Source organism: Rhineura floridana, chromosome 1 (assembly GCF_030035675.1).
Source record: "Rhineura floridana isolate rRhiFlo1 chromosome 1, rRhiFlo1.hap2, whole genome shotgun sequence".
Lineage (NCBI taxonomy): Eukaryota > Metazoa > Chordata > Lepidosauria > Squamata > Rhineuridae > Rhineura > Rhineura floridana.
In genome coordinates this window covers 65,176,870-65,204,276 of record NC_084480.1, presented here as the reverse complement: position 1 = coordinate 65,204,276, position 27,407 = coordinate 65,176,870, and positions in this window count along the sequence as shown.

The window sequence follows — 27,407 nt, the reverse complement described above, 5'->3', positions numbered from 1 at the left end:
TTTAGTATTTATTTGCACATGGTTTCTAGTGTGTTTATATTTTGATTTTTGTTTTTTTTCTTGTCACTTTCATCAAGGACCTTTTTTTTTCCCCCTCTTTTTTTTTTTAGGAATTTTCCACATGCATGGTAAGTCTGGAGAATAACAGTTTGTTATTCAGGTGAGGCTGTCGATGTGCTAAACCATTGCCTGACCGTGATAATGGACTGGATGAGAGCTAATAAACTGAAACTCAATCCAGACAAGACCGAGACACTGTTGGTGAACTCTTTTTCTGCCCAGATGGTGGATGTTCGACCTGTTCTAGATGGGGTTACACTCCCCTTGAAGGAACAGGTTCGTAGTTTGGGCGTCCTTTTTGACCCTTCCTTGTCGCTTGAGGCTCAAGTGGCCTCGGTGGCACGGAATGCGTTTTACCATCTTCGCTTAGTCGCCCAACTACGCCCCTATCTGGACAGTGACGATCTCGCCTCAGTTGTTCATCCTCTAGATTGGATTACTGTAATGCGCTCTACGTAGGGCTGCCCTTGAAGACAGTTCAGAAACTACAGCTAGTGCAAAATGCGGCAGCCAGGCTGCTGACGAGGACCAATCGGTCCGCACATATAACACCTGTCCTGGCCCATTTGCACTGGCTACCTGTTTGTTTCCGAGCCAGATTCAAGGTGTTGGTTTTGACCTATAAAGCCTTACACGGTGTGGGACTGCAGTACCTTGTGGAACGCCTCTCCTGCTATGAACCTACCCGTCCACTTCGTTCAGTATCTAAGGCCCTCCTCCGGGTACCAACTCATCAAGATGCCCGGAGGATTACTACTAGATCTAGGGCCTTTTCTGTGGTGGCCCCCGAATTGTGGAACAGCTTACCAGAGGAGATACGCCTGGCGCCTTCGGTATTTTATTTTAGGCGCCAGGTTAAGACCTGGCTATACTCCCAGGCATTTTAATGTTTAATGTTAATGTTTAATGTTTATGTGACTGTTTTAAATTCTCCTGTTATTTGGAATGGATTTTATTGTAACATTGTATTTTAATCTCTGTTTTGTACACTGCCCAGAGAGCTACTAGCTATGGGCGGTTTAAAAATGAAATAAATAAAAAATAAATAAAAATAAACATATTCAATACATTGGCATATCCATTCTATCCATTTCCCTGGGGTAAAGAGATAAGTAAAAGGAGTGAAAGAGGAGGCTTAAGGGGAGGGGCAACACTTTAATCTGATTGCTTTACCCTTTCTGCACTCTTTGTAGCCAGACCACACTTGCATCTTACAAAAAGTGCCACTCCACCCTCTAAGAAAGCTTGAGGCAGGGAACATCAACATTCCCTCTAGGTATTGCTTCAAGGCATTTGGCGCAACCTCCATGAAGGATGCTATAAGTGAGTATTAGCTATGATGTCTATGTTCTACTTCCACTGTCAGAGACAGTATGCCTCTGACTACCAGTTGCTGGGAATCAAAAGTGGGGTGACTTCTGTTGCACTTAGGTCCTGCTTCTGGGCTTTGAGAGAGGGCAGCTGGTTGGCTATTGTGAGAACAGGATGCTGGACTTCATTTTGGTCTGATCCAACAGGGCTCTTCTTATTTTCTCCTGTAGCTGATATTAAGAGGGCTACTGTATGAATTGTCTTGCATTTCTAGACCTGTTTTATTTCCAGTGCTGGGTTCTAGTATTTATCTGGCCAGTGTGTGTATTTTCCCCATTCTCAATATCTTCAGTTATGTGTGAGAGGCAACATCTGTTACAACAATAAAGTAGTTGATTGGGCTTTTTTGTTGTAGTCATGCAGCAGAATTATATCTATTGTTTTATCCTGAAACAATGGTTTATAATTCTTTTCAAGAGTTGGGTCAGAGCTATATCTGTAGTAACGCAGTTGGCCCAGACAAATAGGTTGGTGGTAAATAATTTTTGAAATCTGCTTGTGTCAGGCAAGAAATTCTGTGTTGAATAAGAAGCAGAGCAGGGCCAGGGATCCTTTCACATGCAACATGGATGGACAGATGGGAACAGATTAATCCTTTTAGTGGGGGTTACATCTGGTCACTGAGAACCCATGAGAGAAATACAGTGAAAAGGTGGTTTTAGGTGGCAGAATAGGCAGAGGAAGGGTTCATCTGCACTCACCCAGAGCCTGGAAAGTTCATTTTAAAAAGGATGTAGTTCAAGTTCAACATGTTTAAAAATGAACTAATTCTAGTTCACATTTATCTCTTTACAAAACGAACTAGTTCAGTTCACCGTTCAATTCAAATACATCCAAATAATTGTCAGGATTTTTATTCCAGGATTCAGAATGTTATAAGCTGCTGTGCTGAAGTATAAAAGTCTAAGAAACATCAAAACACACACACTGGAATGTGAATTGTTTAATTTATTTTTCCCAACAGTTATGATATTTAAGCTTAAATGCCAAACAGTCTCACCCTATTTTTGGGATTGTAATGTGATTTTTTAAAACTGTTTTTTAATGTTGTATTTTCAATTTTTGTGATGCGCCCTGGGACCTTAGAGTAAAGAGTGGGTAATAGATCAAATTAATTATTATAATGCATAAAAACACCTGTAAGACAATAAATGTGAAGAAATTGTTCAATGCTCTACCCCAAAATGAAATTATGGGAACTACTTTAAAGTGTGATATAGAGATTTTTTGAACTAATTCAGTGAGACTTCATTAAACCGAACTAGTTCATTCCAAGCACAGCACCCACCCATGTTGTTCTTTAGGTTGTTCTCTCTGTTACCTTACAGAAATTCTGCACACAGGTCTGCTGTGGTCACATCCAATTTTGTTGTTATTTTAATTTCTGGTCACCAATGTGACACCTGTGGGTACAATAACACCCTTGAAGACTTCTTCCTGGTGCCCACAGATCTTCTGAGGCCTCCCCATTCACTGCTCCCTTCATCAAGAGATGATGGGAGTGGTTACCTTCCCCCCACCACCTTGAAATGGATATAGAGCTGAAGGAGGAAAGTGGAAGAGTGATATTTTCCCCACTTTGTCTTATAGCTCTTTGTTCCTTTCAAAGCTCAGATTGACAGCTGAACAAAAAGCAGAGAGCCTGAGAAGGTAAGAGGGAAAGGGGAATGGCTGGGAGTGTCAGGGGAAGGAAAACTATGGGGGAGAAAGTGGGGTGCCACAGAAGTCAATGAGAGAATGGAGAGATAATGAAGAGAGAGAAAGCACACGCATTGAATCCAGTAAAATGAATTCTCTTGAAATTGCTTATTTTTTTCTCACACCCCCACTAACCACCATCAGGTCACAGATCACATCCGTCTTCATTCACCCAACTATAAAAATAATGGATCTAGTGCTTTCCAGCACTGCCATGACACCAAAACATGGATGCAAAGCATGGATCCATATAGGACCTCATAATTTTTACATGCCCTCCTCAAAGCCACTGTCAAATCATAGGTCACCTTTGTGTGCTCAGTTGTGTTCAATGATTTGTTGGTGGTTTTGTTGTTAGCCTATGTAAAAATCATTGAAAAAATAATGAGGATCCATGATCTGCATCAATGTTTTTGTGGTGTTGGCAAGCAATGGATCTGTGATTTTTACTGTACAGACTGTCACTGTAAGAATTAATTTGGTAGGGGGCTGTGCAAAATCATGCATTAAAAGAGATCATTTTAATTTTGCTGGATCCAACTTTAACCCAGAACCTTTAGAGCAGTAAAGTGTATGTGTACGCATGTGCGCGCACTTTCTCTCTTTCTGACTGATATGAGAAGGGGGATGACCCAAGGGAGGAGAAAAAGAAGCTACCAGAGACAGTGGTGCCCACGACACTCTCAGAATTCCAAATGTGTCCATAGGTCCAAAAAGGTTGGTGACAAAACTCATGCCGTGCACCTAAGATATTTTATGTTAGATGATCTCCAATGTGTATGTCTTAAACTATAATTTTCCCCTAAAAACGAAGTAATCAAATACATGTTTGTTGGGAGCATTTTCTGTTATGTATTTTAAATGTCTCTTGAACACATTATTTTTTGCTCAGGCTTACCCCAATCACTGATGCTGGAACCTGCAGCCTATATATATATATTTATGCTGGCTTTATGGTTTAGGCCTTTAATATTGATGTTTTATTGTTTTTTATGTTGTGGATATTATTTTAATAATAAGTGGCTTAGAAATGCTTTAAAATAAATAATGTTGGATGATGCTATACTTTATGAATATGAGAAAACAAAGCTATAATTCTGCTGTATTAAAATCAAGCAAGTTTGCTATAGGTAGGATTGATTCCCCAAAAGCAAAGCTAATAAATAGTCTTGAAAGATCACACTGCAGAGTCAAATGATCTGACTTAAATTGTTTTAAGAGCTTTAGGAACTCTGATACTAACTTCAATCTAGTTCACAAGCCATGAATAAACAAAATGATTTTCATACAATTATGACCAAATGTTGCTTCCAGTACATTGCCCTTGGGTGCTTATATAGTAACTAGTAAGAATCTGCCTGCAATGTAAATTATTGTGCAATGAAAGAAATAAGGCACCGTTCTATTTTGGTATTGCGGTATTAAAATGTATAAGCCACACAAATTTCCTCCACTGCTCAGAATTGGCACCGTTTAAAGCTGGACTGAAAACAGAATAAAGGCAAGATTTATAGCCCTTTCAAAGGAGTAAGATCACTAGTTACACTAAAGCCTGCTGAATTATGCACAACGGGAAAGTTGTAGAAGTTTCTGAAATCGCTGCTTAATGCAAAGGCTGCAGCTATATGTCCTCTTGCTTATCTCTGCTTCAGTGAAGCATTTTCACTGGGCTTTCTAGAAATCTGTTTTCAGAAGAAATTAAGAACAGCAGGTAAATTAACTGTAAGCCCAGTCTAACAGTCCCTGTATATTTCAGAGGATGTTATGTAGCAGAGGGGTTTGATGGGCTAGACTTGTGCCCCTTGACTTTCATTCTAGATTACTCTTTCTAAAATGTCTGTTTCACTGTTTATTTTTCTTCAGTTGACTATAGCTCTAAATCATTTTTTGAAAGAAGTAATCAATGTCCTCAGCAAAAACAATTACGAACGGACCATTCTTTTCATATCAATTAATATGCCATGCTGCATTTGTCTGGGAGATAATTGTATGGAGAGGAACAAAGCCATTTGTGTTAACATAGAAATGTTTTACAGTGTCAATTATGCATCTGCTCATTGGGGTGCTTGTCTGAATGAGGGAAGTCGTATCTTCTGGATTCCTTTTGTTCATTAGGAATATTGTGAAACCATCATTCCATTACTGATGAGAAAAACACAGTAGACAGCTGGACAAAATTTACTTGACAAGATTATGTTGGGTCTCAGAGCAAATACATTTAAGTAACTTCTGTCTCCTTACTTTAACTTAGTTCTTTGCTTCACAGTATGAGATTTTGCTAACAGCCTCCATTAGTTGTTCTGAAAATATGTGGTGATGCGATCATCTAAACTGGACTAGAAGTGTATTTATGGGAGATCGTGACAAGGTTTTTATCCTAAATTTTCAGGAAAAGTGGTAATTACATGGAAATAGTTCATGCTCTGTGAGAGCAAAATACATTTAATACCCATGTAAGTCAAAGTTATGAAAATAGATCTCAAATTGCCTTTAGAGTATCCATTTCTCTAGCAGTCAAAGGGAGACACTGTGGAATAAAAATAGGTGCTGGATGGCTGCTCCGGCTCCATTAGTCTTTTAAAATGATAAGAGCTGGGGAATATTTTTCTTTTGCTGCTTCATATTCAGATGCATTTCCCTGGCCATTTAACTTGTCAAATGTCTGCTACTGTGTATGTTTCCTCTCTGCAGTCTGAGGTAGGTGAAAGTCTGATAAATGAATGTCAATGTACCGTATGCTGCAGTGGCAGATTAGCACAGATACGAAGCAGGTAGGCTTTCCATTTTGCTTATGATGTCATAGCCATTGGCTTAAACTGTCATTCTCCCTACCTTCTTAATAATTTCTATTTTTTTTCCTGTAGGTAATTTGTTTTAGGTTACACGCCATTTACAACAGTAATTATTTCCCATGGCCTTGAATTTTTTCAAGTGTTCTTTTGGTAAAAAAAAAAAAAAATTAGGGTAACTAAGACCCCAGCTGCATTTAAAGCATTATTATACTGCTTTAAGCAGTCATGGTTTCCCCTGAAGAATCCTGAGAACTGTAGTTTGTAAAGGGTGCTGAGAGTTTTTAGAAGACCCTGGTTACCCTCACAGAGCTACAATTCCCAGAGTTCTCTGGGAAGAGAGATTGGTTGTTAAACAACTCTGGAAATTGTAGCTCTGTGAAGGGAATAGGTGTGTCCTAACAACTCTTGGCACCTTTAACAAATTACAATTCCCAGGATTCTTTGAAGGAAGCCATGGCTGTTTAAAGTGGTATGAAAATGGAAATGGACTGCCTTCAAGTCGATTCCGACTTATGGGCGACCCTATGAATAGGGTTTTCATGGTAAGCGGTATTCAGAGGTGGTTTACCATTGCCTTCCTCTGAGGCTGAGAGGCAAGGACTGGCCCAAGGTCACCCAGGGAGCTTCATGGCTGTGTGGGGATTTGAGCCCTGGTCTCGCAGGTTGTAGTCCAACACTCTAACCACTATGCCACACTGGCTTAGTAATGCTTTAATATATAGTGCTGGTGGAGTCTAAATAAAAATTACAAGTAGGATCTGCAACAAAATGTTGCAGTGCAAAATGCTGCTGTTCAGGATTCCATTCCTTCTCCTGTTTTTCTGTTAGTTCCTGGTAAATCAGCATTTTGTGGCCACTGAATGTGCTCAGTCCTCACTGGTCTGTTTTTAGGGCTTTTTTCCCTTTATAGTTTTTTTTAAAGGTTTTTTTATTTTAATTTTTTGCACTTTGAAAATCTTGTAGTTCCCCAGGCCTGCTGATCTATTGTGCATGGGCCCTGACAAAGCTCCAATGGCCAGAGTGGTTTAACAGTCAGCCCCTCTTCTGGGGATTGTATCTCTGTGAGGGTAATAGGATGTCTCCTAGCAACTCTCAAGACCTTTCACAAACTACACTTATTTATTATTTATTTATTTATTTATTTATTTATTTATTTATTTATTTATTTATTTATTTTATTCAGCTTATATCCCGCCCGACTAGCAAACAGCTCTCTGGGCGGCAAACATAGAAGCATATACAATAATAAAATTACAAGATCAATATAACAAATATAAAAGTACACCATCTAAAATAAAAATTACAACATTTACATAAATAACTTAAATTAAAATGCCTCAGAGAAGAGAAAGGTTTTAACCTGGCGCCGAAAAGATAATAATGTCGGCGCCAGGCGTACCTCCTCGGGGAGACTATTCCACAATTCGGGGGCCACCACTGAGAAGGCCCTAGATCTTGTAACTACCCTCCGGGCCTCTCTATGGGTCGGGACCCGGAGGAGGGCCTTCATAGTAGACCGTAGTGTACGAGCCGGTTCATAACGGGAGAGGTGTTCCTGCAGGTATCGTGGTCCCGCCCCGTATAAGGCTTTATAGGTTAGTACCAACACTTTGAATCTGGCCCGGTAGCATATTGGAAGCCAGTGCAAGCGAGCCAGAACAGGTGTTATATGCTCAGACCGCTTAGTTCTTGTTAGCAGTCTGGCCGCTGTATTTTGCACTAGCTGTAGCTTCCGAACCGTCTTCAGAGGTAGCCCTACGTAGAGTGTGTTGCAGTAGTCCAAACATGAGGTTACCAGAGCATGAACCACTGATGTAAGGTCCTCCTTACTCAGATAGGGACGTAGCTGGGCTACCAACCGAAGTTGGTAGAACGCACTCCGTACCACCGAGGCTACAAGGGCCTCAAGTGACAGGGAAGAGTCTAAAACGACTCCCAAACTACAAACCTGATCCTTTAGGGGGAGTGTAACCCCATCCAGGACAGGGTATGTATCCACCATCTGACCAGAGAAACCATCCACCAGCAGCATCTCAGTCTTATCAGGATTGAGTCTCAGTTTGTTAGTTCTCATCCAGTCCATTGTCGCGTCCAGACAACGGTTCAGCACCTCGACCGCCTCACCTGAAGAAGATGAAAAGGAGAAGTAGAGCTGCGTGTCATCAGTGTACTGATGACAACGCACTCCAAAACTCCGGATGACCGCGCCCAACGGCTTCATATAGATATTAAAAAGCATGGGAGACAAGACCGAACCCTGCGGGACCCCATATTGGAACCCACGGGGTCGAGCAATGTTCCCCAAGTATTATTTATATTCCACCCTTCCTCCCAGCAGGAGCCCAGGGCAGCAAACAAAAGCACTAGAAACACTTTAAAAATAATAAAAAGCACACTTTAAAATATATTAAAACAAAACAACTTTAAAATCATTTTTTAAAAAGCTTTGAAGAGATCTTTAGAAAAGGTTAAAAACATGTTGTTGTTTTAAAAAAAGGTTTAAAAACATATTAAAAAGCAATTCCAACACTGAAGCAGACTGGATAAGGTTTCTACTTAAAAAGCTTGTTGAAAGAGGAAGATCTTCAATAGGCACCGAAAAGATAACCGAGATGGTGACTGTTATTTAGGGGTAGGAAGTTCCACAGGGTAGGTGCCGCCACACTAAAGGCCCATTTCCTATGTTGTGTAGAACAGATCTCTTGATAAGATGGTTAGGAGTGCCTTTTACCAGCTTTGGCTGACAAGACAGCTGCGGCCATTTCTACACTGGAATAGCCTGACCACTGTTGTCCACGCACTGGTAACCTCCAGGCTGGATTACTGTAATGCGCTCTTTTCACCTTCCACAGGTGAGACTGTTGATGTGCTGAACCGTTGCCTGACCGCGATAATGGACTGGATGAGAGCTAATAAACTGAAACTCAATCCAGACAAGACTGAGACACTGTTGGTGAGCTCTTTCCCTGCTCAGATGGTGGATGCTTATCCTGTTCTAGATGGGGTTACACTCCCCTTGAAGGAACAGGTTTGTAGTTTGGGGGTCCTTTTTGACCCTTCCTTGTCGCTCGAGGCTCAAGTGGCGTCGGTGGCACGGAATGCGTTTTACCACCTGCGCTTAGTAGCCCAACTACGCCCCTATCTGGACAGTGATGATCTCGCCTCGGTTGTTCACGCTCTGGTAACTTCTAGACTGGATTACTGTAACGCGCTCTACGTAGGGCTGCCCTTGAAGACTGTTCAGAAACTTCAGCTAGTGCAAAATGCGGCAGCCAGGCTGTTGACAAGGACCAATCGGTCTGCGCATATAACACCTGTCCTGGCTCGCTTGCACTGGCTACCTATTTGTTTCCGAGATAGATTCAAGGTGCTGGTGTTGACCTATAAAGCCTTACACGGTGTGGGACCGCAATACCTTGTGGAACGCCTCTCCCGCTATGAACCTACCCGTTCACTTCGTTCAGTATCTAAGGCCCTCCTCCGGGTACCAACTCACCAGGATGCCCGGAGGACTGTTACTAGATCTAGGGCCTTTTCTGTGGTGGACCCCGAATTGTGGAACAGCTTACCTGAGGAAATACGCCTGGCGCCTACGGTTCTTTCTTTTAGGCGCCAGGTTAAGACCTGGTTATACTCCCAGGCATTTTAATGTTTAATGCTTTATGTTTAATGTTTTTAGTTTAATGTGTTCCTTTGTTACTGATTTTATTCTATATTGTATTTTAATCTTGTTTTGTACACCGCCCAGAGAGCTATTAGCTATGGGCGGTCTAGAAATGAAAATAAATAAATAAATAAATAAAATAAATGTGGGGCTGCCCTTGAGGTTGGTCCAGAAGTTGCAGCTGGTGCAAAATGCAGCAGCAAGACTGCTTACTGGGGCAGGGTTTCATCAACATGTTACCCCATTGCTGAAAAAATTGCACTGGCTGCCCATTTGCTACCAGGTGTCCTGCCCAGAGCCTGAGACACGAGACGGAGGTGAGGCTTGATTTAATTCTCTTTTTATTAGAGTGATGGTTACATCCAAAGCAGCCCACTTCATAAAACTGTTTACTCTAGCTCACTACTTTCCCTAGCTAAGCTACCTCAACAGTCTCTGCAGCATGTGGGGAAAGTTGAATCAGCACTGAAGCCTGGGCGGGCACCTGCTTAAGTAGGGAAGGTCTTTGCCCATAAACGACAGCTCCTCCAAAGTTCCACCCTCTCAAAGTGCCTTTTATTGTGCCGTCTCAGGGGGGTTAGGGGGGTGAGCTTCCGATGGCCCATCTGACAGCGGGGCTTCGCTAGGTGACAGCTCAACTTCAGGGAGCGAGAAGCTGGTTGGCGGGGAAGTGTTTGAAGTGCCAGGCAGAGATTCCAGTGGGGGTGTGGTTGGCGCATGTGAGGGGCTGCTTCCCAATGGCTCAGGCGGGAGGTTCGCAGGCAGAGCAGGAACTGCCTCGATGGAGGGGCTGGCTGAGGGAGTCTGCGGGCTGACTGAGCTCCCCCCTCCTTCAAAGCTCCCAAGTACCTTTTCCTCATCTGACTCCTCTCCCTGAGCTAACACCACTTGCACCTGGGCCAAGTTTAAGGTTCTAGTTTTGGTGTACAAAGCCCTATACAGCTTGGGACCAGGATACCTGAAAGACCGTCTTATCCCTTATATACCCAGTCGATCACTGCTCTCAGAATGGCAGCAGATCCATTCTGCACAACATAGGAAACGGACCTTTAGTGTGGCGGTACCTACCCTATGGAATTCCCTCCCCTTAAATATTAGACAGGCACCATCCCTGTTATCTTTTCGGCGCCTATTGAAGACCTTCCTCTTTCAACAAGCCTTTTAAGTTGAGACCTATCCCAGTCTGCCTCTGTATTGGAATTGGAATCTGTCCACCACCCCTGAAGGAAGGATTGGAGCTACAAGTCTAAACTTCATGAAATGGTCTGACAATGACAATGGGGTGACATCAACCACCCCCATTTTCAGACCACCCATTCCTCTATCTGGAGCAAAAAGTAAGTCGAGGGTGTGCCCTGCCCTATTCGTCGGGCCGGTAACAACTTCCCAGGATTCTTTGGGGGAAATCCTGACTGACTAAAGTGTAGTAAAGGTCTGGTGTGGATGTGGCCAGGGACAGGTTTGGTTTAAATTTAGGTGGGAGACTACATTTGCCTGCTGTATAATAAAAAGGTGGAGAAAATCCTGAAAAGCCGATATTGTTCACAATGTTTTTCTTTTTGAAAGGAAAGAGGCTTTCCCTCTGCCTAGTACCCACCCACCCAATCAGAGGCACATGTTACTACATTCTTCCAAGCTACACAGCAAGTGGATTGGACGGTGAAAGACCAACCCAAATGATGTTTGCATTTTGACAAATTTGTAGGGCAGTACAATATCTCAGACAGGAGCTCAAGTCTCCTACTCCCCTGGTGCATTTACTATAGCTGACCAATTTTTGTGCTTTATAAAGTTTGATAGAAATATCTGTTGGTTATAGGTACGTTCTTAAACCTCAAGGTTTTTTGCCTATTACTGAATTATTAGATTAAAATGTCCATGTTTTTAATGTATTAGAATTCTTTCAAGTCCTCTCTTGTGAGGATTCTAAGACTAAATAATTTTGTGGGTTGGATTCCATTGCATATGAGCAGATTTTGCTCACTCAGTTAACTTGGATTTGGCACTCTTGCACAACAAACTCACTTCCCTCCCCCAGGCAAAAAGCTGGACTTTCCTTACAGTTAAAAGGAAAGTAAACAAAAAATGCATTGGAAAGTGTGGGAGAACAGTAGTTTGATGTGATGTCATACAGCATCCCTGCTGCCTACTGGGAAGAGTGAAGCAGCAGCAAGGTCAGGACTGTGCAGGCTTCCTGGCAGGGGCAATCCAGTGCTTCTGCCAGATTGCTGGCCTCCTCCTACTGCTACCGGGAGGCTATGCTGTGACTCTACTGTTCGGCAAGTTGCTCCTGATGTCAAGATGTAAAATACACCCAGATAGTGAGATTTTTTTGGGTAACTTTTGTAACTTTCTGGTCCTATTGAACCTTTTGCTTTCTCAGTAGCTATTTTATAATCTTGACAGCCATGTGGTTTAACTATGGAATTTGTACCACAAGATGTAGTGATGGCCACCAACAGATGGTTTTAAGTGAGGGTTTTAAGACAAATTCATGAAGGATAAAGCTGTCAATGGCTGTTTGTCATGATGGCTATAATACCTCCAGGATCATAACATCTGCTAGTGATTTCTAGCAGTGCAAGACTGTTGCACTCATGTCTAACTTGTGGACATCACATCGGCATCTGATTAGCCATTGTGAGAACAAAGTGCTGGACTAAATAGACATTTAATGAGATCCATCAGGGCTCTTCTTATGATCTTATGTTAAAAGACCTTTGCCCTTTACAATGAACATAATTTAGAAGTATCAATGGCTTTCCAAAAAATATTTAAAATTATGATTTTATTTTTATAAGTATTTATGCATTAAATTATTCCTACTTGCTGTACAACAATAAAACATATAACATTAAAAACAGTACAAAACAATAATTAAAATGTTTGGCCAGTCAAAAAAGCTTTAAACAGCTGCATAGACTTATTGGCATAAAGTCTTATTGGCCTGAAAGTCAAAAGCAAGGATGTCTGCTAATTATCTGCTGGCAGAGTATGGGGGTATGAGTATGGGTGACACTAAATGCCCAACTTTTAGATGAAATCAGTCAAATAAGTTGTAAATAACCCATTAATGGCAAGGGTATATATTATATATCCACACATAGTCTCCTAGAAATGGAGGGACAGGATCCGTCTATGTGCCACACACCCTGATTTGGAAAAAAAAGCTACATATCTAAATAAAAAAACTGAAAAGATGCAGATGCATAATGTCTGAGGATAAATGGCAACACTACCAAAAATACATATCATAACTATGTTTACCATTTCCAAAGCTTCTTTAAAATCATCTGATAAATGAATGAAAGTCCCAGCTCACTATGAAAGTCCCAGCTCACTCTGCTGTAATGTAATTTTTATTCCAAGAGCTTCAAGATATTCTGTATATGCACTGATGGAGCAGAGACAAATCTGCTTCTTGGACTTCTGATACACGGGGAAGGAAACTAGCCTGGTTTTGCAAGCTTTGGTAGTCAATGAACTAACAAGAGGAGGTGCTAGCACTTTGCAACATCAGTCCTTTAGTACCTACAGCATTAAGTGTCAACCAGGCTAGAAAGGAGTCCATTTTTTTTGCTCCTCTCCATCCATATTAATAAGAGAAGAATCTTTTTCCATTCATGAGTTTCCCATTGTCAGAATTCCAAATGGATTGCTCTGTCAAGGGCTAGAGTGATCCATTTAGACTGTATGAATTTTCAAAAATTGCCATCTAGGTGTTTACTATGGAAATAGTATTCATAGTATACAGACTCCATTTCAGCCAAGACAGAAAGGCATATTAACCAACACAACTAAAATATGAATGTGCGGGAACCAAGGGCAAGAGTGTGAAAGAAGCAGAAGCTGTACTAAGTCTGTAATCCTAAACAGTGGTGTGTTATAGCTCTGTCCAACATCTGAATGGAATGCCTGGATGGTGGGCAACTTTATGCTTGCTCCTGGAGCTGTGCAAGGAACATATATATGTGGGTGGGTGTAGGGGCACAGAGTGAGTGGGGTGCAGCTTGGCTATCTAAACTGGGCACCATCCCCATGCATTTCCTCTTTAGACTGCAGTGTGGCACCCACCTTCCTGTCCCATCCATCTACTGCCCCTGGGAATTTGTGCTCAGGACAACTGGCTTTGACAGTCCCCACATTAAGTAGGTTTGGTTATGATGGTATGTGGACCTATGTGGAAAATAGGAAGAGCACTTTCACTGAGGAGCACCTAAGCCACCTTTATGGTAATAGGGGATTCCTGAGACCAGCTCCTTAGGCCTATGGGACCAGAGGAGGCTGAGTAAGAACTCCTTTTTATGCTTATCAGGCTCACACACTGATGGTGCAAGAAAGAAAAAACTCATGCCTGACCTGCAGGGCTCCTGGATCCAGCTCTGGCATAAGTACCCAGCATCCCTGGGCAGCTGCCATAAGCTCATTCCCTGTAAGGCTCACTACTCCTGCCTCTCCTGGAACCCTCTTAAACATGTATTTGTTTATTTCATGTATAGCCCACCATCCAGCACAAGTGACGTTGGGGTGGTTCACAGCCATTTGAAATGCAATAACTATTAAAGATAAGAAGTAAAATACAATTTAAAATCATAGTCACCACAATCTATGTGGAAAATATTACAAGCAACATAGCCATGTTGCCCCATGCACAACATGCGCAAACACAACCTGAAAGATCACCTTGCCCCTTATATACCCAGTCAACCACTGCACTCTACATATGAGGACCTCCTGCAGATCCCATCTTATCAGGAGGTCTGTTCCACACAACATAGGAAGTAGACCTTTAGTGTAGTGGCACCTACCTTTTGGAATGCCTTCTCCTTAAATACTAGACAGGCACCATCTGTGTTATCTTTTCAGTGTCTACTGAAGACCTTCCTCTTTCAACAAGCCTTTTAAGGTGAGACATTATCCCAATCTATACTGGTGTTGGAATTGTTTTTGAGATGTTTTTAAAGCTTTTCTTTTAAAGCAAGATGTTTTTTAAAACTGTTGTTTTAATATGTTTTTAAAGATGTTTTGATATATCTTAAAGTCTGTTTTTAAGATGTTTAGAGTGTTCTCAACAATAATATAGTGGCAAATTCAGAAGTGCAGGGTCTCTTCATGATAGTCACAGCCACATTCCCTTCCCCTTTTCTTCTTTTGCTGCTGGGTTGAGAATGTGATCCTTGTTAATGCCTTCTCCCACAACAGACATCCCTAGGAGCCAATAAGCATGAAAGGGAGAGTCTTCTCAGTGGCTGTCTCACTTCCTTTCACTCTGATTGCCGCCAATCTGCAGGAAAGGACAAGAAAGCATGTTAGAAGATTTTCTCTGGCTAACAGACTTCACTTTCATGCTGATTGGCTTGCAAGTTGCTAGAGACATAGGGACCCTGCTCTCCAAAAAGTAAGGAGTCAAAGACCCACTGGCCAACTACACTCCTGGTTTTTAGTGTTAGGTTTGCTGCCCTGGGCTCCTTCTGGGAGGAAGAGTGGGATACAAATTTAGGGCTCCTCTACATGTGAGCATTTCTTCATAGCAAATACACTGCATTTACCTTCATGATGCATTTGCATCGGCCGCAGTTCCTGCTCAATGGTAGCTGCTAATCGTTTTTTCCCATTCACACAAATAGGCATTCCTCTGGTAAGGATTTGCCTCGCTGTTTCCTTGAGGCCCTGCCTTCTGATTGTACATATCTACTTCATCTGGTTGGTTACTAGGTGATCGAACATGCTCTGTTTGTTCTACCAGCTGCAGTAGGTTCCTTTAAAACACAACAACCAGAAAGTGAGAATATCTATGTTTTTCCTGCCTATGGCTGGTAAGATACAGCTGAAATATAGATCTTTGTTTGAGCAGCATTATGCTTTTGTGCACAAGTTAGGGGAAAAAGAAAATAAAGGCACCATTTGGAGCAACATAAAAAAGGCCAGCAAAAGAGAGGAGAGCAACCAGAAGTTGCTTGTCAGCCCCCCGGAAACAAAATGAAACAAGGGAGAAGATAGTGGGTGTGGAGAGGGGAACGACCTCTGTGAGTTGTAGATCTTCTGATCTCATTCAAGGAGAGAACCATCAGACATGCCTGCCCAGCCAATCTCAAGGCCAAGGCAGGGTTATATGGGGAGAAACCACAGCTTGGAAATTTCATTTAAAAAAGAAACTAGTCCAAGTTCAACATGTCCAAAAAGCAACTAATTCCAGTTCACACTTGTCACTTTATAAAACAAACCGGTTTTGTTCACGTACAGTTGACACTTCTATTCAAGGTAACCCAAACAATCCTCATAAAATTCTTTTTAGCATTCAGAATGTTACAAGCTGCTGTGCCAAAGTATAAAATATAATCAAGAAGACTAAGAAAACTTCAAAACACACACAAACAGTGGAATGGAACTGTTTAATCTCTATTTCTCAACTATTATGATCATTATGCTTAAAGGCCCATACAATCTAAAGAGTTTTTTTAAAAGTGTAAGAGAATGAACTTGAAGATGAACTAGAAATGATTCTAAGTTCCACCCCCCAAAATTAATTAATTAATTATTAAAGTATTTGCAAGCTACACTTTTCATAAACGTACATCAAGGTGGCTTACAACATACAAAGATATAAAATTAAAAGCCAATAAAAATAATTAAAAACAATAAACTTAATTCATGTTCACTTCACTCAGAAATTATGGGAACTACTCTCAGGTGTAGTTCAGAAATTTTTCAACTGAGTCAATGAACCTTTTTAGACTAAACTAGTTTATTCCAAGCACTGGGATAGACATTCCTTCAGATACCTGGTCCTAAGCCATTAAGGTCTTTATATATTAGAACCAGAGCTTAGAAGGTTACAGTTACAATTACATGACTCAAAAAAGTAGCAATTACCATTACAATTACAATTCCTCTGAAAGTAACTGATTACTTTTTCTCAAAAGTAATCACTACAATTACATTTCAGTTACTCTTTAAAAAAATGCCTACAAGGTGCTGGCCTTGGCTGCTGCACATCTCAGTAGCCTGTAACAACATTAAAAATAAATACACACAGAGGTAGTAGAATAATTCTTTTTATCCATAAGATAGCAATGGTGGTGTCTCTGCTGGTAAGGGAGGTGGGGAGGGAGGCAGAGGCCACTACTCAGATCTTTTTATGTCAAACCAAGTGCAACTGCCCCCACTCAGCCAGCAAGCATAGTCTCTCTCACTGAACCACCTCCCGGACCCTGCCCTGCCACCAACTAAGGGACACTCACCCAAACAAACATTTTCCCTGTCATGCAAAAAAGTTAAAATACTGCAAATGCAGCACAGTAGCCAGAGAGAATGGTGGAGACCACTTTGTGTGCCAAGTGCAAACACAGTATTCACACACACACACACACACACACATACACATCATTTTTCACCTCCACAGTTTTATCTCCATTTTGCTGCTGCCTTCTTTTCCTCCTTTATCCATGTTCTTGCCCTCCAGCTCCTTTTTCCCTCCACTCCATTCTTCACCACCACCATCCATTTGTTAAAAACAATTGTTTTCTCCACTCCACCCCATCTCACTCTCCACCTCCTCCCTCATCGCCTCCTACCCACCTACAGAGCATGAGGGAAGAGCGATGCTGCACAGAAGCCCAGTTTGAGGCACATGATTTTCATCCACAAATCAGAGGAGCAGAAGACTTCCCCTGCTCCCCCCCCCCAAGTAATGCCCAAAAGTAATGCTGGAAACATTACAATTACTCCACAAAAGTTACTTGTAACTAATTACTTCTAAGCTCTGATTGGAACTAAAACCTTGAATTGGGGCCTGGTGACAAATAGACAGCCAAGTCACCATTATATTTTCCTAAAATGGTTCCAGTGTAGCAATGACCTGAGACACTGTGGAAAATTAAAGTGGCACCCCCTGGAAGGCAAAAGCAGCTCAATGGATGAGGTAGAACCACTACATCAGCTTGCAGACAGGTGGGTCATTGTTGCTTACCAGAAGGCGAAAGGGAGGGGCGAGATGATGGGGAGATGGTGCAGCACAAAGGCACCGTAGGAGTGCCAGATACCTGGACCTGCCTAGTTGAAGCTGTGTAGCGACTAATATTGAAAATGGGCCCAATGAAAGGATTCTTGAAATAAAAGATATAGGTAAAACTGTAGTCCCTAACAGAGATGTGAAGGCCCAGGAAAAACCCAGAAAAAATAGGGAAAAAAACAGTTTTTTTCAGAAGCCTTTTTTGTGTGTTTTTTTCCAAAATATTGGAAAAATTGAAAAAATGAAAGAAAAATTGATTATGGAATGTTTTATTTTAGCATGATGACTAAAATGTTTAACTGAATCTTGCCCCCCCCCCTTTTCTCAGTTCTTTTTATGGGAATGGATGCTTTATGTCTGCTTGACACTAGCAGAGACATAAATAATTTTCTTTGTTATTAATGTTGATGGCTTCTTCTGGGGTTTTTTAAATTGTTTTTTGCCTGCTCCTCATAAACTGGAAAAATGAAAGAGGTTCCTTATAGGTCAGGTGTTCCTTACAGTTCAGGATCTTGTAGATCCATTTGTTACCAAAAAAAAGTAATAATTTTAAAAAGTAAATTCAATTTGTAATAATTGTTTGAATAAAATGTACTTTTAATATACCAAATGTGATAATTTTATGCCAAACCAACTTGTACATAATTACATTTGGTGTTTCTGAAGTAACAAAGTAACTTTCAATCTGTAAAAAGTGCTAATATTGCATTTTTTCCATTTTTCTGAAAATTTCCATTTTTTTCTAGAAAAAAATGGGGAAAATAGGGTTTTTTTCCATGGCTTCAAAATTTCTGGAAATTTTACATCTCTATTCCTTAACTGAACTTATGAGAAAGTTAGTCTCTAGAACTGAGCAAGGCTTACTTGTGGAGAAACACGTTAAGGATTAACCTGTAAGTACATTTTGATATTTGCCCCAGTTCTACACTTTGTTTTAAGTTTCTCAGTTGGCCTCACAGGAGTAAAACAAAAACAAAAAAAAGTCAGTGGCTAGCAACTCAAGGTGACAGGAGTAGTGACTTTTCAGAGAGCAAGACAAAGAAAGCTTTTTAAGATATATTTTAAAAGCATAGAAATAGTACAAATGATAGTGTTTGAAATAATGGGTTTAAGACAACTAAATGTCTAAATGGCACAGTGTGCCTGCTGTTAGCTGCTCTTACAAAAATTAATTTACATTAGGCTGGAAGCATGACTCTGGAAACCATCCATTAACAAATTGTTCACCAAAGACCCCTCCAAATGGATTCTTGAAGTGATATGTTGAACATTCTCCAGTGGACACTTTTTTGAAGTGGAAATAAAAGCTGGGATTGGGACTGTAAAGTTTCACTAAATATTCCCAAAATATTTTTCCCACTTTGCTGCTGTTCATGGTCCTGCAAATGCAGATTTTTTGGTCTGAAAAACAGCTATTTATCTTAATGACTGTGGCTTCATTGCACAGCCAAACAAAACTGGCTATTTGATGTCATTAGGGAGGGGAAAACAAAAAACAAAAAGAAGCTAATTCAGAGCAAGGGCAATTCTTCCTAAAAAGGTTTGCTTTCATTCTGGATTAGGGAAGTAATCCATTGGCTGGTGCCAATTTGACATTCCGTCGACAGTACTGATTTGGATTTGTTCTTTGTCTGCTAGCTGCTGCTTTTACCAATCCATTTTCCCCCTCACAAAAACGTTAACATTAGTATCTATATTTTGAATGGAAATATCAATTTTAAAAGAAATATCAATATTTCAAAAGGAAATATGATAAATGAAAAGAAATATCAATGAAAATATCTTTCTTAATATCAGTATTTTAGAGACAGATTTTTTTAAAAAAATGCAATTTTGAAAATAACCACAGAAAATCGCTACAAAAAATCCAGTCTGTAATGAAAGAGAATAAGCAAATTAATAGAAATTTCTGAATTTTTACATTATACTCTAGCTACTCTGGATTACCTTCATGTGCTATCAGTGATATTAATACGTAGCCGAATCTGATTGTCTGTAGGAGATGATAACACAGATACAAGAAAGTACTTTTTTTTCAAATGGAAAATGGTGATGAAGCTGTAGCTAACCAATGCTGCAACAAGGCTCACAACTCAGCACTGCTACCACTGAAACCTGAGTTACACGTATACATTAGGGATTGTCTCGATGAGTGTTGGAAGTGGTGTACCTGTTCTCTGCGATACCACCACAGTGTTGAGTAAAGAATAAAATTAAAATTTTTACTAAAAGTTAAGGACTCTTTTCCCATGAGGAGAAATATTTTCAAAATAGCCTCTCCCCAGCTCAGCTCCTCACTCTAATTCATTTTTGCTGCTTGATGATACATTACTTGATAGGAAAAAGAAACACAATACAGGGACAAATGAACAAATGCCAGAATTGGTTTTAAAAACACACCACTTGGACAGACCTCTGTGTGCAATTAGATCCCCTTTTCCAATACAACCTAAAATTAATAGAATGGAATGTGTGGGACTAAAAATGGAAATGGTCTGCCTTCAAGTCAATCCCAATTTATGGCTACCCTATGAATAGGGTTTTCATGGCAAGTGGTATTCAGAGGGGGTTTACCATTGCCTCCCTCTGAGGCTAGTCCTCCGCATCTGGCTAGGGCCTGCTCAGCTCAGCTTGCCACAGCTGCACAATCCAGCCCCTTCCTTGTCCACAACTGCCAGCTGGGGGGCAACTGGGCTCCTTGGGACTATGCAGCTTGCCCACTGCTGCACAGGTGGCAGGACACGTAACCCCTGAGCCACTCACTGTGAGGGTGATCTTTAGCTGGCCCTTTACACCCAGAAATCACGAGCGGAGATTTGAACTCATAGACTCTGGACTCCCAGCCAGGCTCTCCTCCCCACTGTGCTATTGAAGTGAATTAAATTCTACAACTTCATTTCATTGGGTTGTAGTCTGGGCTCAAAACTACCAAGTCACCTCTTGGTACCATTAGTATCCACATGAAAAGGAGAAAACACACAACAAATAGCATTCACATTGTGATGTGGCAGCCCAAAATAAATAGTATATTTATATGATTACATCAGAGATGGGGAATCTGTGGCCTTCAAGACATTGTTGGACTCCAACTCAAATAATTCTTGACCATTGTCTATGCTGGTTGGGGCTGATGGGAGTTTTAGTTCAACAGCATCTGGAGAGCCAGAGGTTATCCACATCTGGGTTATATGAAATTGGGAAATTCTGAAAAGTATTAATGAAGGCTGACCATTTCTGTGGGGGGTTTTCTGCCAAAAAATATTGACCCTCCCTGAAATTAAACTTGTTGAAGAAAGACTATGTGAATCTTTCCTTTCTTTCCCACAGCTGCCCTTTTTAGGAACAACAGTTCCTGATGCCCGTCAAACTACATCCAATATCCCTCTTCTTGGTACAATACAAAGGCATCTGTAGGTACATATAAGTATAGGACACAGTTTTCAGCACACTAGTGCTGATGCCTCAGCACAACTTTCAGCATATTCTAGGTATATATTGGTATCACACTGCTCATAATTTTCATTTTTCTTATTCCTTAATTAGCAGTAATCATTAAATGTTGGGGGAGGAAACTGCGTGGCATAGTGGTTAAGATGTTGGACTATGACCTGCGAGACCAGGGTTCGAATCCCCACACAGCTATGAAGCTCACTGGGTGACCTTGGGCCAGTCGCTGCCTCTCAGCCTCAGAGGAAGGCAATGGTAAACCTCCTCTGAATACCGCTTACTATGAAAATCCTAGTCATTGGGTCGCCCATAAGTCGGAATTGACTTGAAGGCAGTCCATTCATTCATTCCTCCAGACAAACTATTTTTTAAAAATATTCATCCTGATTTCCTTACATAAAGCTTAAGCTGATGTTAGATTATGCTCAGTCTTTATTGAGCATTCATTCTGATTTGTTGGCAGGAAGGTTATATGACAACCCCCCTGATTTGCTTGTATGGTGTTTATATTTCTTCCTGTTAACCATTCATTCATCCCACATATTTCAGTGCATTTACCCATTACTTTCCTAACCATAAAAAAATGGTGTTTTTGTTAAAGTAGATTTGTTGTGAGACAGCCCCCTCATCTACTTTAATTGCATAAACCTACATTTACAATATGCTACTTGAATCCCTCTAGCAAAATACTGACAGTCTGGCTCTTTATTTTATTTTATTTTATTTATTATTAAATTTATAACCTGCCCTTCCTCCCAGAAAGAGCCCAGGGCAGCAAACCAAAACACTAAAAACACTAAAATATCTTAAAAATGAAAAACAAAACTTTGACCCAGTGATGTCAATATAGGAATTAAACTGATTATATAATTGGTAGCAGAAGATGGAGAAGTTCCATACTTTCTGTGAAAACAAGACCAGGAGCATTCTGTGGTACAGATCATGAACTGGTAATATAAAAAATCAAGAGTAAAGCTAAAGAAGAAGAACAAAGCAATCATAAGGCCAAAACACAATTTAAATAATATCCCAGAAGAATACAAAGATCAAAAAAGGAACAGATTTGAGACTTTAAACTTAGTTGATCGAGAACCAGAAGAGCTATGGATTGAGAGACATTATCAGGGAAGAATGCAAAAAGACAATACCACTAGTTAAAAAGAGAAAGACCTCAGTGGATGAGTGATGAAACTCTTAAAATGGTTAAAGAGAGAAGGAAAGCAAAAGTAAAAGGAGATAGAAACATGGTCAGAAACCTAAATGCATAATACAGCGACTAGTACAGACATACCCCGCTTAACGTCGCTTCACTTAACATCACCTCGCTATAACGTACATGCTCCATATGCCTGTATTTCTCCAGAAACACAGCTAGCAAACCACTTACAGGGCTAGGGTTAGAGAGAGGCACGGCAGAGCAGCAGCAGAGGCTTTAGCACATGGGGGTGGAAATAGATGCGATCGCGCCACCACAAATCAGCTGGGAGGCACGATCGCGATCAGCAGGGAGGCACGGCAGCGCAGCAGCAGAGGATTTAGCATGGGGCTTTGAGGCTCCGCATGAAGGAGAGGGAAAAAAAGTTTTAAAAGGTAGTGCTTCACTTTAAGGACATTTTCGGTTTATGTACTCGCTCTGGTCCCATTGAGTACATTAATGCGAGGTATTACTGTATATAGGAACAAGGAGAACAGTTACTGTATAGAAATAGAAGAGGACAACAAAAAAGGTAGAATGAGAGCCCTATTCCAAAAGATTAGAGAAATTAAAGGGAAATGTAAACCAAGAGTAGGGATGTTGAATAATCAACAGGGGACCACACAGACTGACTGCGATGAAATAAAAGGAAGATGGAACTAACACCCCAAATTCTATAAAAGAGATGCAAGGATGACAGGAACCAGAAATGTTAGAATGTGAGGTGAAAGCTGCTGTTAAAATTCTTGGAAGAAACAAATCACTAGGAACAGATTTCATACCAATAGAGTTGCTACAAGTTACTGAGATGGAATCTGTTCAAATTTTGACAAACAATTGTCAAGAAATATGGAAAACTAAACAATGGCCCACATACTGGAAGTGTTCAATATATATCCCAATTCCAAAGAAAGGGGATCCCAGGGAATGCAGTAATTATCGAACTATTGCCTTAATATCCTACATAAAGTAATGCTCACGATTCTACAACAAAAGCTCTTACCATATATGGAGCGAGAAATGTCAGATGTCCAAGCTGGATTTAGAAAGGGAAGAGGCACCAGAGATCATTTTGCAAATATATGTTGGATAATGGAACATACCAAGGAATTTCAGAAGAAAATCACCCTGTGCTTTATAGATTAGGGCTATGGAATGCTTTAAAAGAAATGGGGGTGCCACAGCATCTGATTGTCCTGATGTGCAACCTATACTCTGGACAAGAGGCTACTATAAGAACAGAATATGGAGAAACCGATTGGTTCTCAATCGGATATGGTGTGAGACAGGGGTGTATTTTCTCACCCTTTTTGTTTAATCTATATGCAGAACATGTCATAGGGAAAGCAGGATTGGACGAAGATTGAGGTGTGAAAATTGGAGGGAGAAATATTAATCATTTAAGATATGCAAATGATACCATACTACTAGCAGAAACCAGTAATGGTTTGAAATGAATGCTGTTGAGAGTTAGAGGAAAACACAAAAGCAGGACTACAGCTGAACGTCAGGAAGACTAAAGTAATGACAACAGAAGATTTATGTAGCTTTAAAGGTGACAATGAGGACCTTGAACTTGTCAAGGATTATCAATACCTTGGCACAGTCCTTAACCAAAATGGAAACAATAGACAGAAGAAGGCTAGGACTGGAGAGGACAGCTATGAGAGAACTAGAAAAGGTCCTCAAATGCAAAGAAGTATCACTGAACACTAAAGTCAGGATCATTCAGACCATGGTATTCCCGATCTCTATGTATGGTTGTGAAAGTTGGACAGTGAAAAAAATGGATAAGAGAAAAATCAACTCATTTGAAATGTGGCGATGGAGGAGAGATTTGCAGATACCATGGACTGCTAAAGAGGCATATAATTGGGTATTAGAACAAATTAAAACAGAACTATCATTAGAAGCTAAAATGATGAAACTGAGGTTATCATACCTTGGACAAATAATGAGAACACATGATTCACTAGAAAAGACAATAATGCTGGGGAAAAACAGAAGGAAGTAGAAAAAGAGGAAGACCAAACAAGAGATGGCTTGATTCCATAAAGAAAGCCACAGACCTGAGCTTACAAGATCTGAACAGGGTGGTTTATAACAGATACTGTTGGAGGTTGCTGATTCATAGGGTCGCCATAAGTCAACTAGAAGGCACATAACAATAACAAAATAAAACAACTTGAAAACATCTTGACAAAACAACTTTAAAAATATCTTAAAAGCAATTGGAGCACAGACGTAGACTGGGATAAGGTCTCTACTTAAAAGGCTTGTTGAAAGAGGAAGGTCTTCAATAGGCACTGAAAAGATAACAGTGATGGTGGCTATCTAATATTTAAGGGGAGGGAATTCCAAAGGGTAGCTGCCACAGCACTAAAAGCCAGCTTCCTATGTTGTGCGGAACAGACCTCCTGATAAGATGGTATGTACAGGAGGCCCTCCAGGGCACAGTGATCGACTGGGTATATAAGGGTTAAGATGTAATTTCAGATATCCTGGTGCCAAGCTGCATAGGGCTTTGCACACAAAAATAGAACTTTTGAACTTGGCTGGGTAGCTAGTGGGCAGCCAGTGCAATTCTTTCAGCAGCAAGTTAATATGTTGGTGATACCATACGCTAGGGAGCAGTCGCACTGCTTCATTTTGCACCAGCTGCAGCTTTTGGACCAAATTCAAGGGCAGCCCCACTTAGAGCACATTACAGTAATCCACATGTCTTACCAGCTGAAGCTGGTAAAAGGCACTCCTAGCCACTGAGGTCATCTGGACCTGTAGTGACAAAGATGGATCTAGAAGTACCCCAGACTATGAACCTGATCTTTCAGAGGGAGTATGACCAAATCCAAAGCGGCAGTTGACCAATTATTCAGATTAAGGAACCACTACCCACGGTGTGTCTGTTTTGCTAGGATTCATAGTCAGTTTATTGGCTGTCATCCAGCCCACCACTGATTCCAGGCACCAGTCCAGGGTTTTCACAGCCTCTCCTGTTTCAGGTATTACAGAGAAATAGAGCTGGGTATCATCACCATACTGTGAACACTTCACCCCAAATCTCCTGATGTCCGCTTCCATCAGCTTCATATAGATGCCAAACTATATTGGGGACAAGATGGTATCCTACGACACTCCATAGCACAACCGCCAGAGGGCTGAAAGACAATCACCCAATGGTGTTCTTTGAAATTGAGCCTGGAGATAGGATCGGAGCCACTGTAAAACAGTGTTGCCCATACCCATCTCACCAAGTTGGATCAGAAGGATACCATGGTCAATGGTATCAAAAGCTAGGTCACACTCCCCCTGTCCTTTTTGCCTAATGAAGGTCATCCATCAGGGCAACCAAGGCCAGCTCAGGTCTGAACCCAGATTGGAATGGGTCAAGATAATCTGTTTCATCCAAGAGTACTTGCAACCCTCTCAATCACCTTCCCTAAAAAGGGAGTATTTGCAATCGGGCAGTAGTTGTCAGAAACCAATGAGTCCAGGGTGGGCTTTTTCAGCACCTCTTTCAGGGCAGCTGGACCACTCCCTTTCTCAAAGACACATGGACCACACCCTGGATCCACTCGGTCATACCCCTGTGGCAAGCTTTAATAAGCCAAGAAGGGCAAGGGTCAATGCATTGCTGGTTGCATCATCACAACCACCTTGTCCACGTGATCAGACTGCATCAACTGAAACTGATCATAAGAGGTTGCAACAGATATTGCACTGGATACCTTACTGGGGACTACAGTAGATGTAGATGGGGCATCAAGATTGCTACAGAGACTGGCAACTTTACCCTCAAGTCTTGCAAACAATTCTCAGTGGGCTTCCAAAGGATCTAGAACTCCATTTCCTGGTGTTGATTTTAATAAACCCCTGACAATACAAAAAAGCTCCACTGGATAGCTACTTGAAGATGAGATGGAGGCAGAGAAGTGGGCCTTCTTTGCTGCCCTCAGTGCCACACAGTAGGCACGGTTATGATGTTTTACTCATGCCTGATCAGCCTCACAGCACATCTTTTGCCTTTGTGCTCTAGCCATCATCTTTCATTGCCCTTAGTTCACTGGTGTACCAAGGTGCAAACTGGGTGCCACAATGCCAGAGAGAGTTCTCAGGGGCAACCGTGTAAAGAGTGCAATGCATCTTGTTGTTCCACAGCTTACAAGCTTCAACAGGGTCACCTGCTCTGTCTGCTGGGAACTCCCCCAGGATGTTCAGGAGTCCTGTAGATTCCATTAGTCTCCCAGAGCAGACCATCCTAATCTGTCAACCACCCCTGCAGGGGAGGATTGGAGCCATAAGCCCTTCACCAGGAAGTTGTCTGACTATGACAATGGGATGACATCCACCCCCATATCTCCAGACCACCCTTTCTTCCATCTGGAGCAAAACCCAAACCGAGAGTGTGTCCTGCCCTATGTCTTGGACTGGTGACAACCTGAGACAGTCACATTATCATCATGGAGGCCATGAAGTCCCAAGCTGGAACACCAGAGGCAGCCTCAGCATGGACATTGAAATCACCCAGGACTATTGTTTTGGACTACTCCAGTACCACGGCTGATATGACCTCCATCAGTTCAGTCAGAGAAGCTGCTGGGCAGCAGGGTGGATGGTACACCAACAGCAACCCTAGTTTACTGTCTCCTTGGCCCTCACAGCCAGCTCCAAGACAGAGTGGTTTCCTGGTGACAGAGATGGAATTTCTGTAGATCATAGCAACCCCTCCCCCCATCTCAGCAGTCTGTGTGGGTGTTGCACCAAGTATCCAGGTGGGCAAAACTGGGTCAGGCCAGCTCCTCCCAGCTCACCCACCCAGTTCTTGATAATGCACACCAAATCAGCACCCTCATCCATTACCAGATTATGGATTGGCGTGGTCTATTGTGTACTGATTTAGCGGTAAACAACAGCACACACTGGCCAGTGGGCACAGCAGTTGAGCAATCAGGAACCCATCCATGGGAGGAGTGGGAACGAGGAACAAGGCATAGATAGCCTTGCCCTTGTCTCCCATGGTAGCCCATAACCTCCCCATGGCTATACTTCTGTCTAGCCATGATTCCTGAAATTGGGGTGGCATCACCCATGTCTTTCCTTCCCAAGACTCCTCCTAAACACATGATATAAAAAACAACTACAGCCCACCAATGAAACCTACCAGAACAG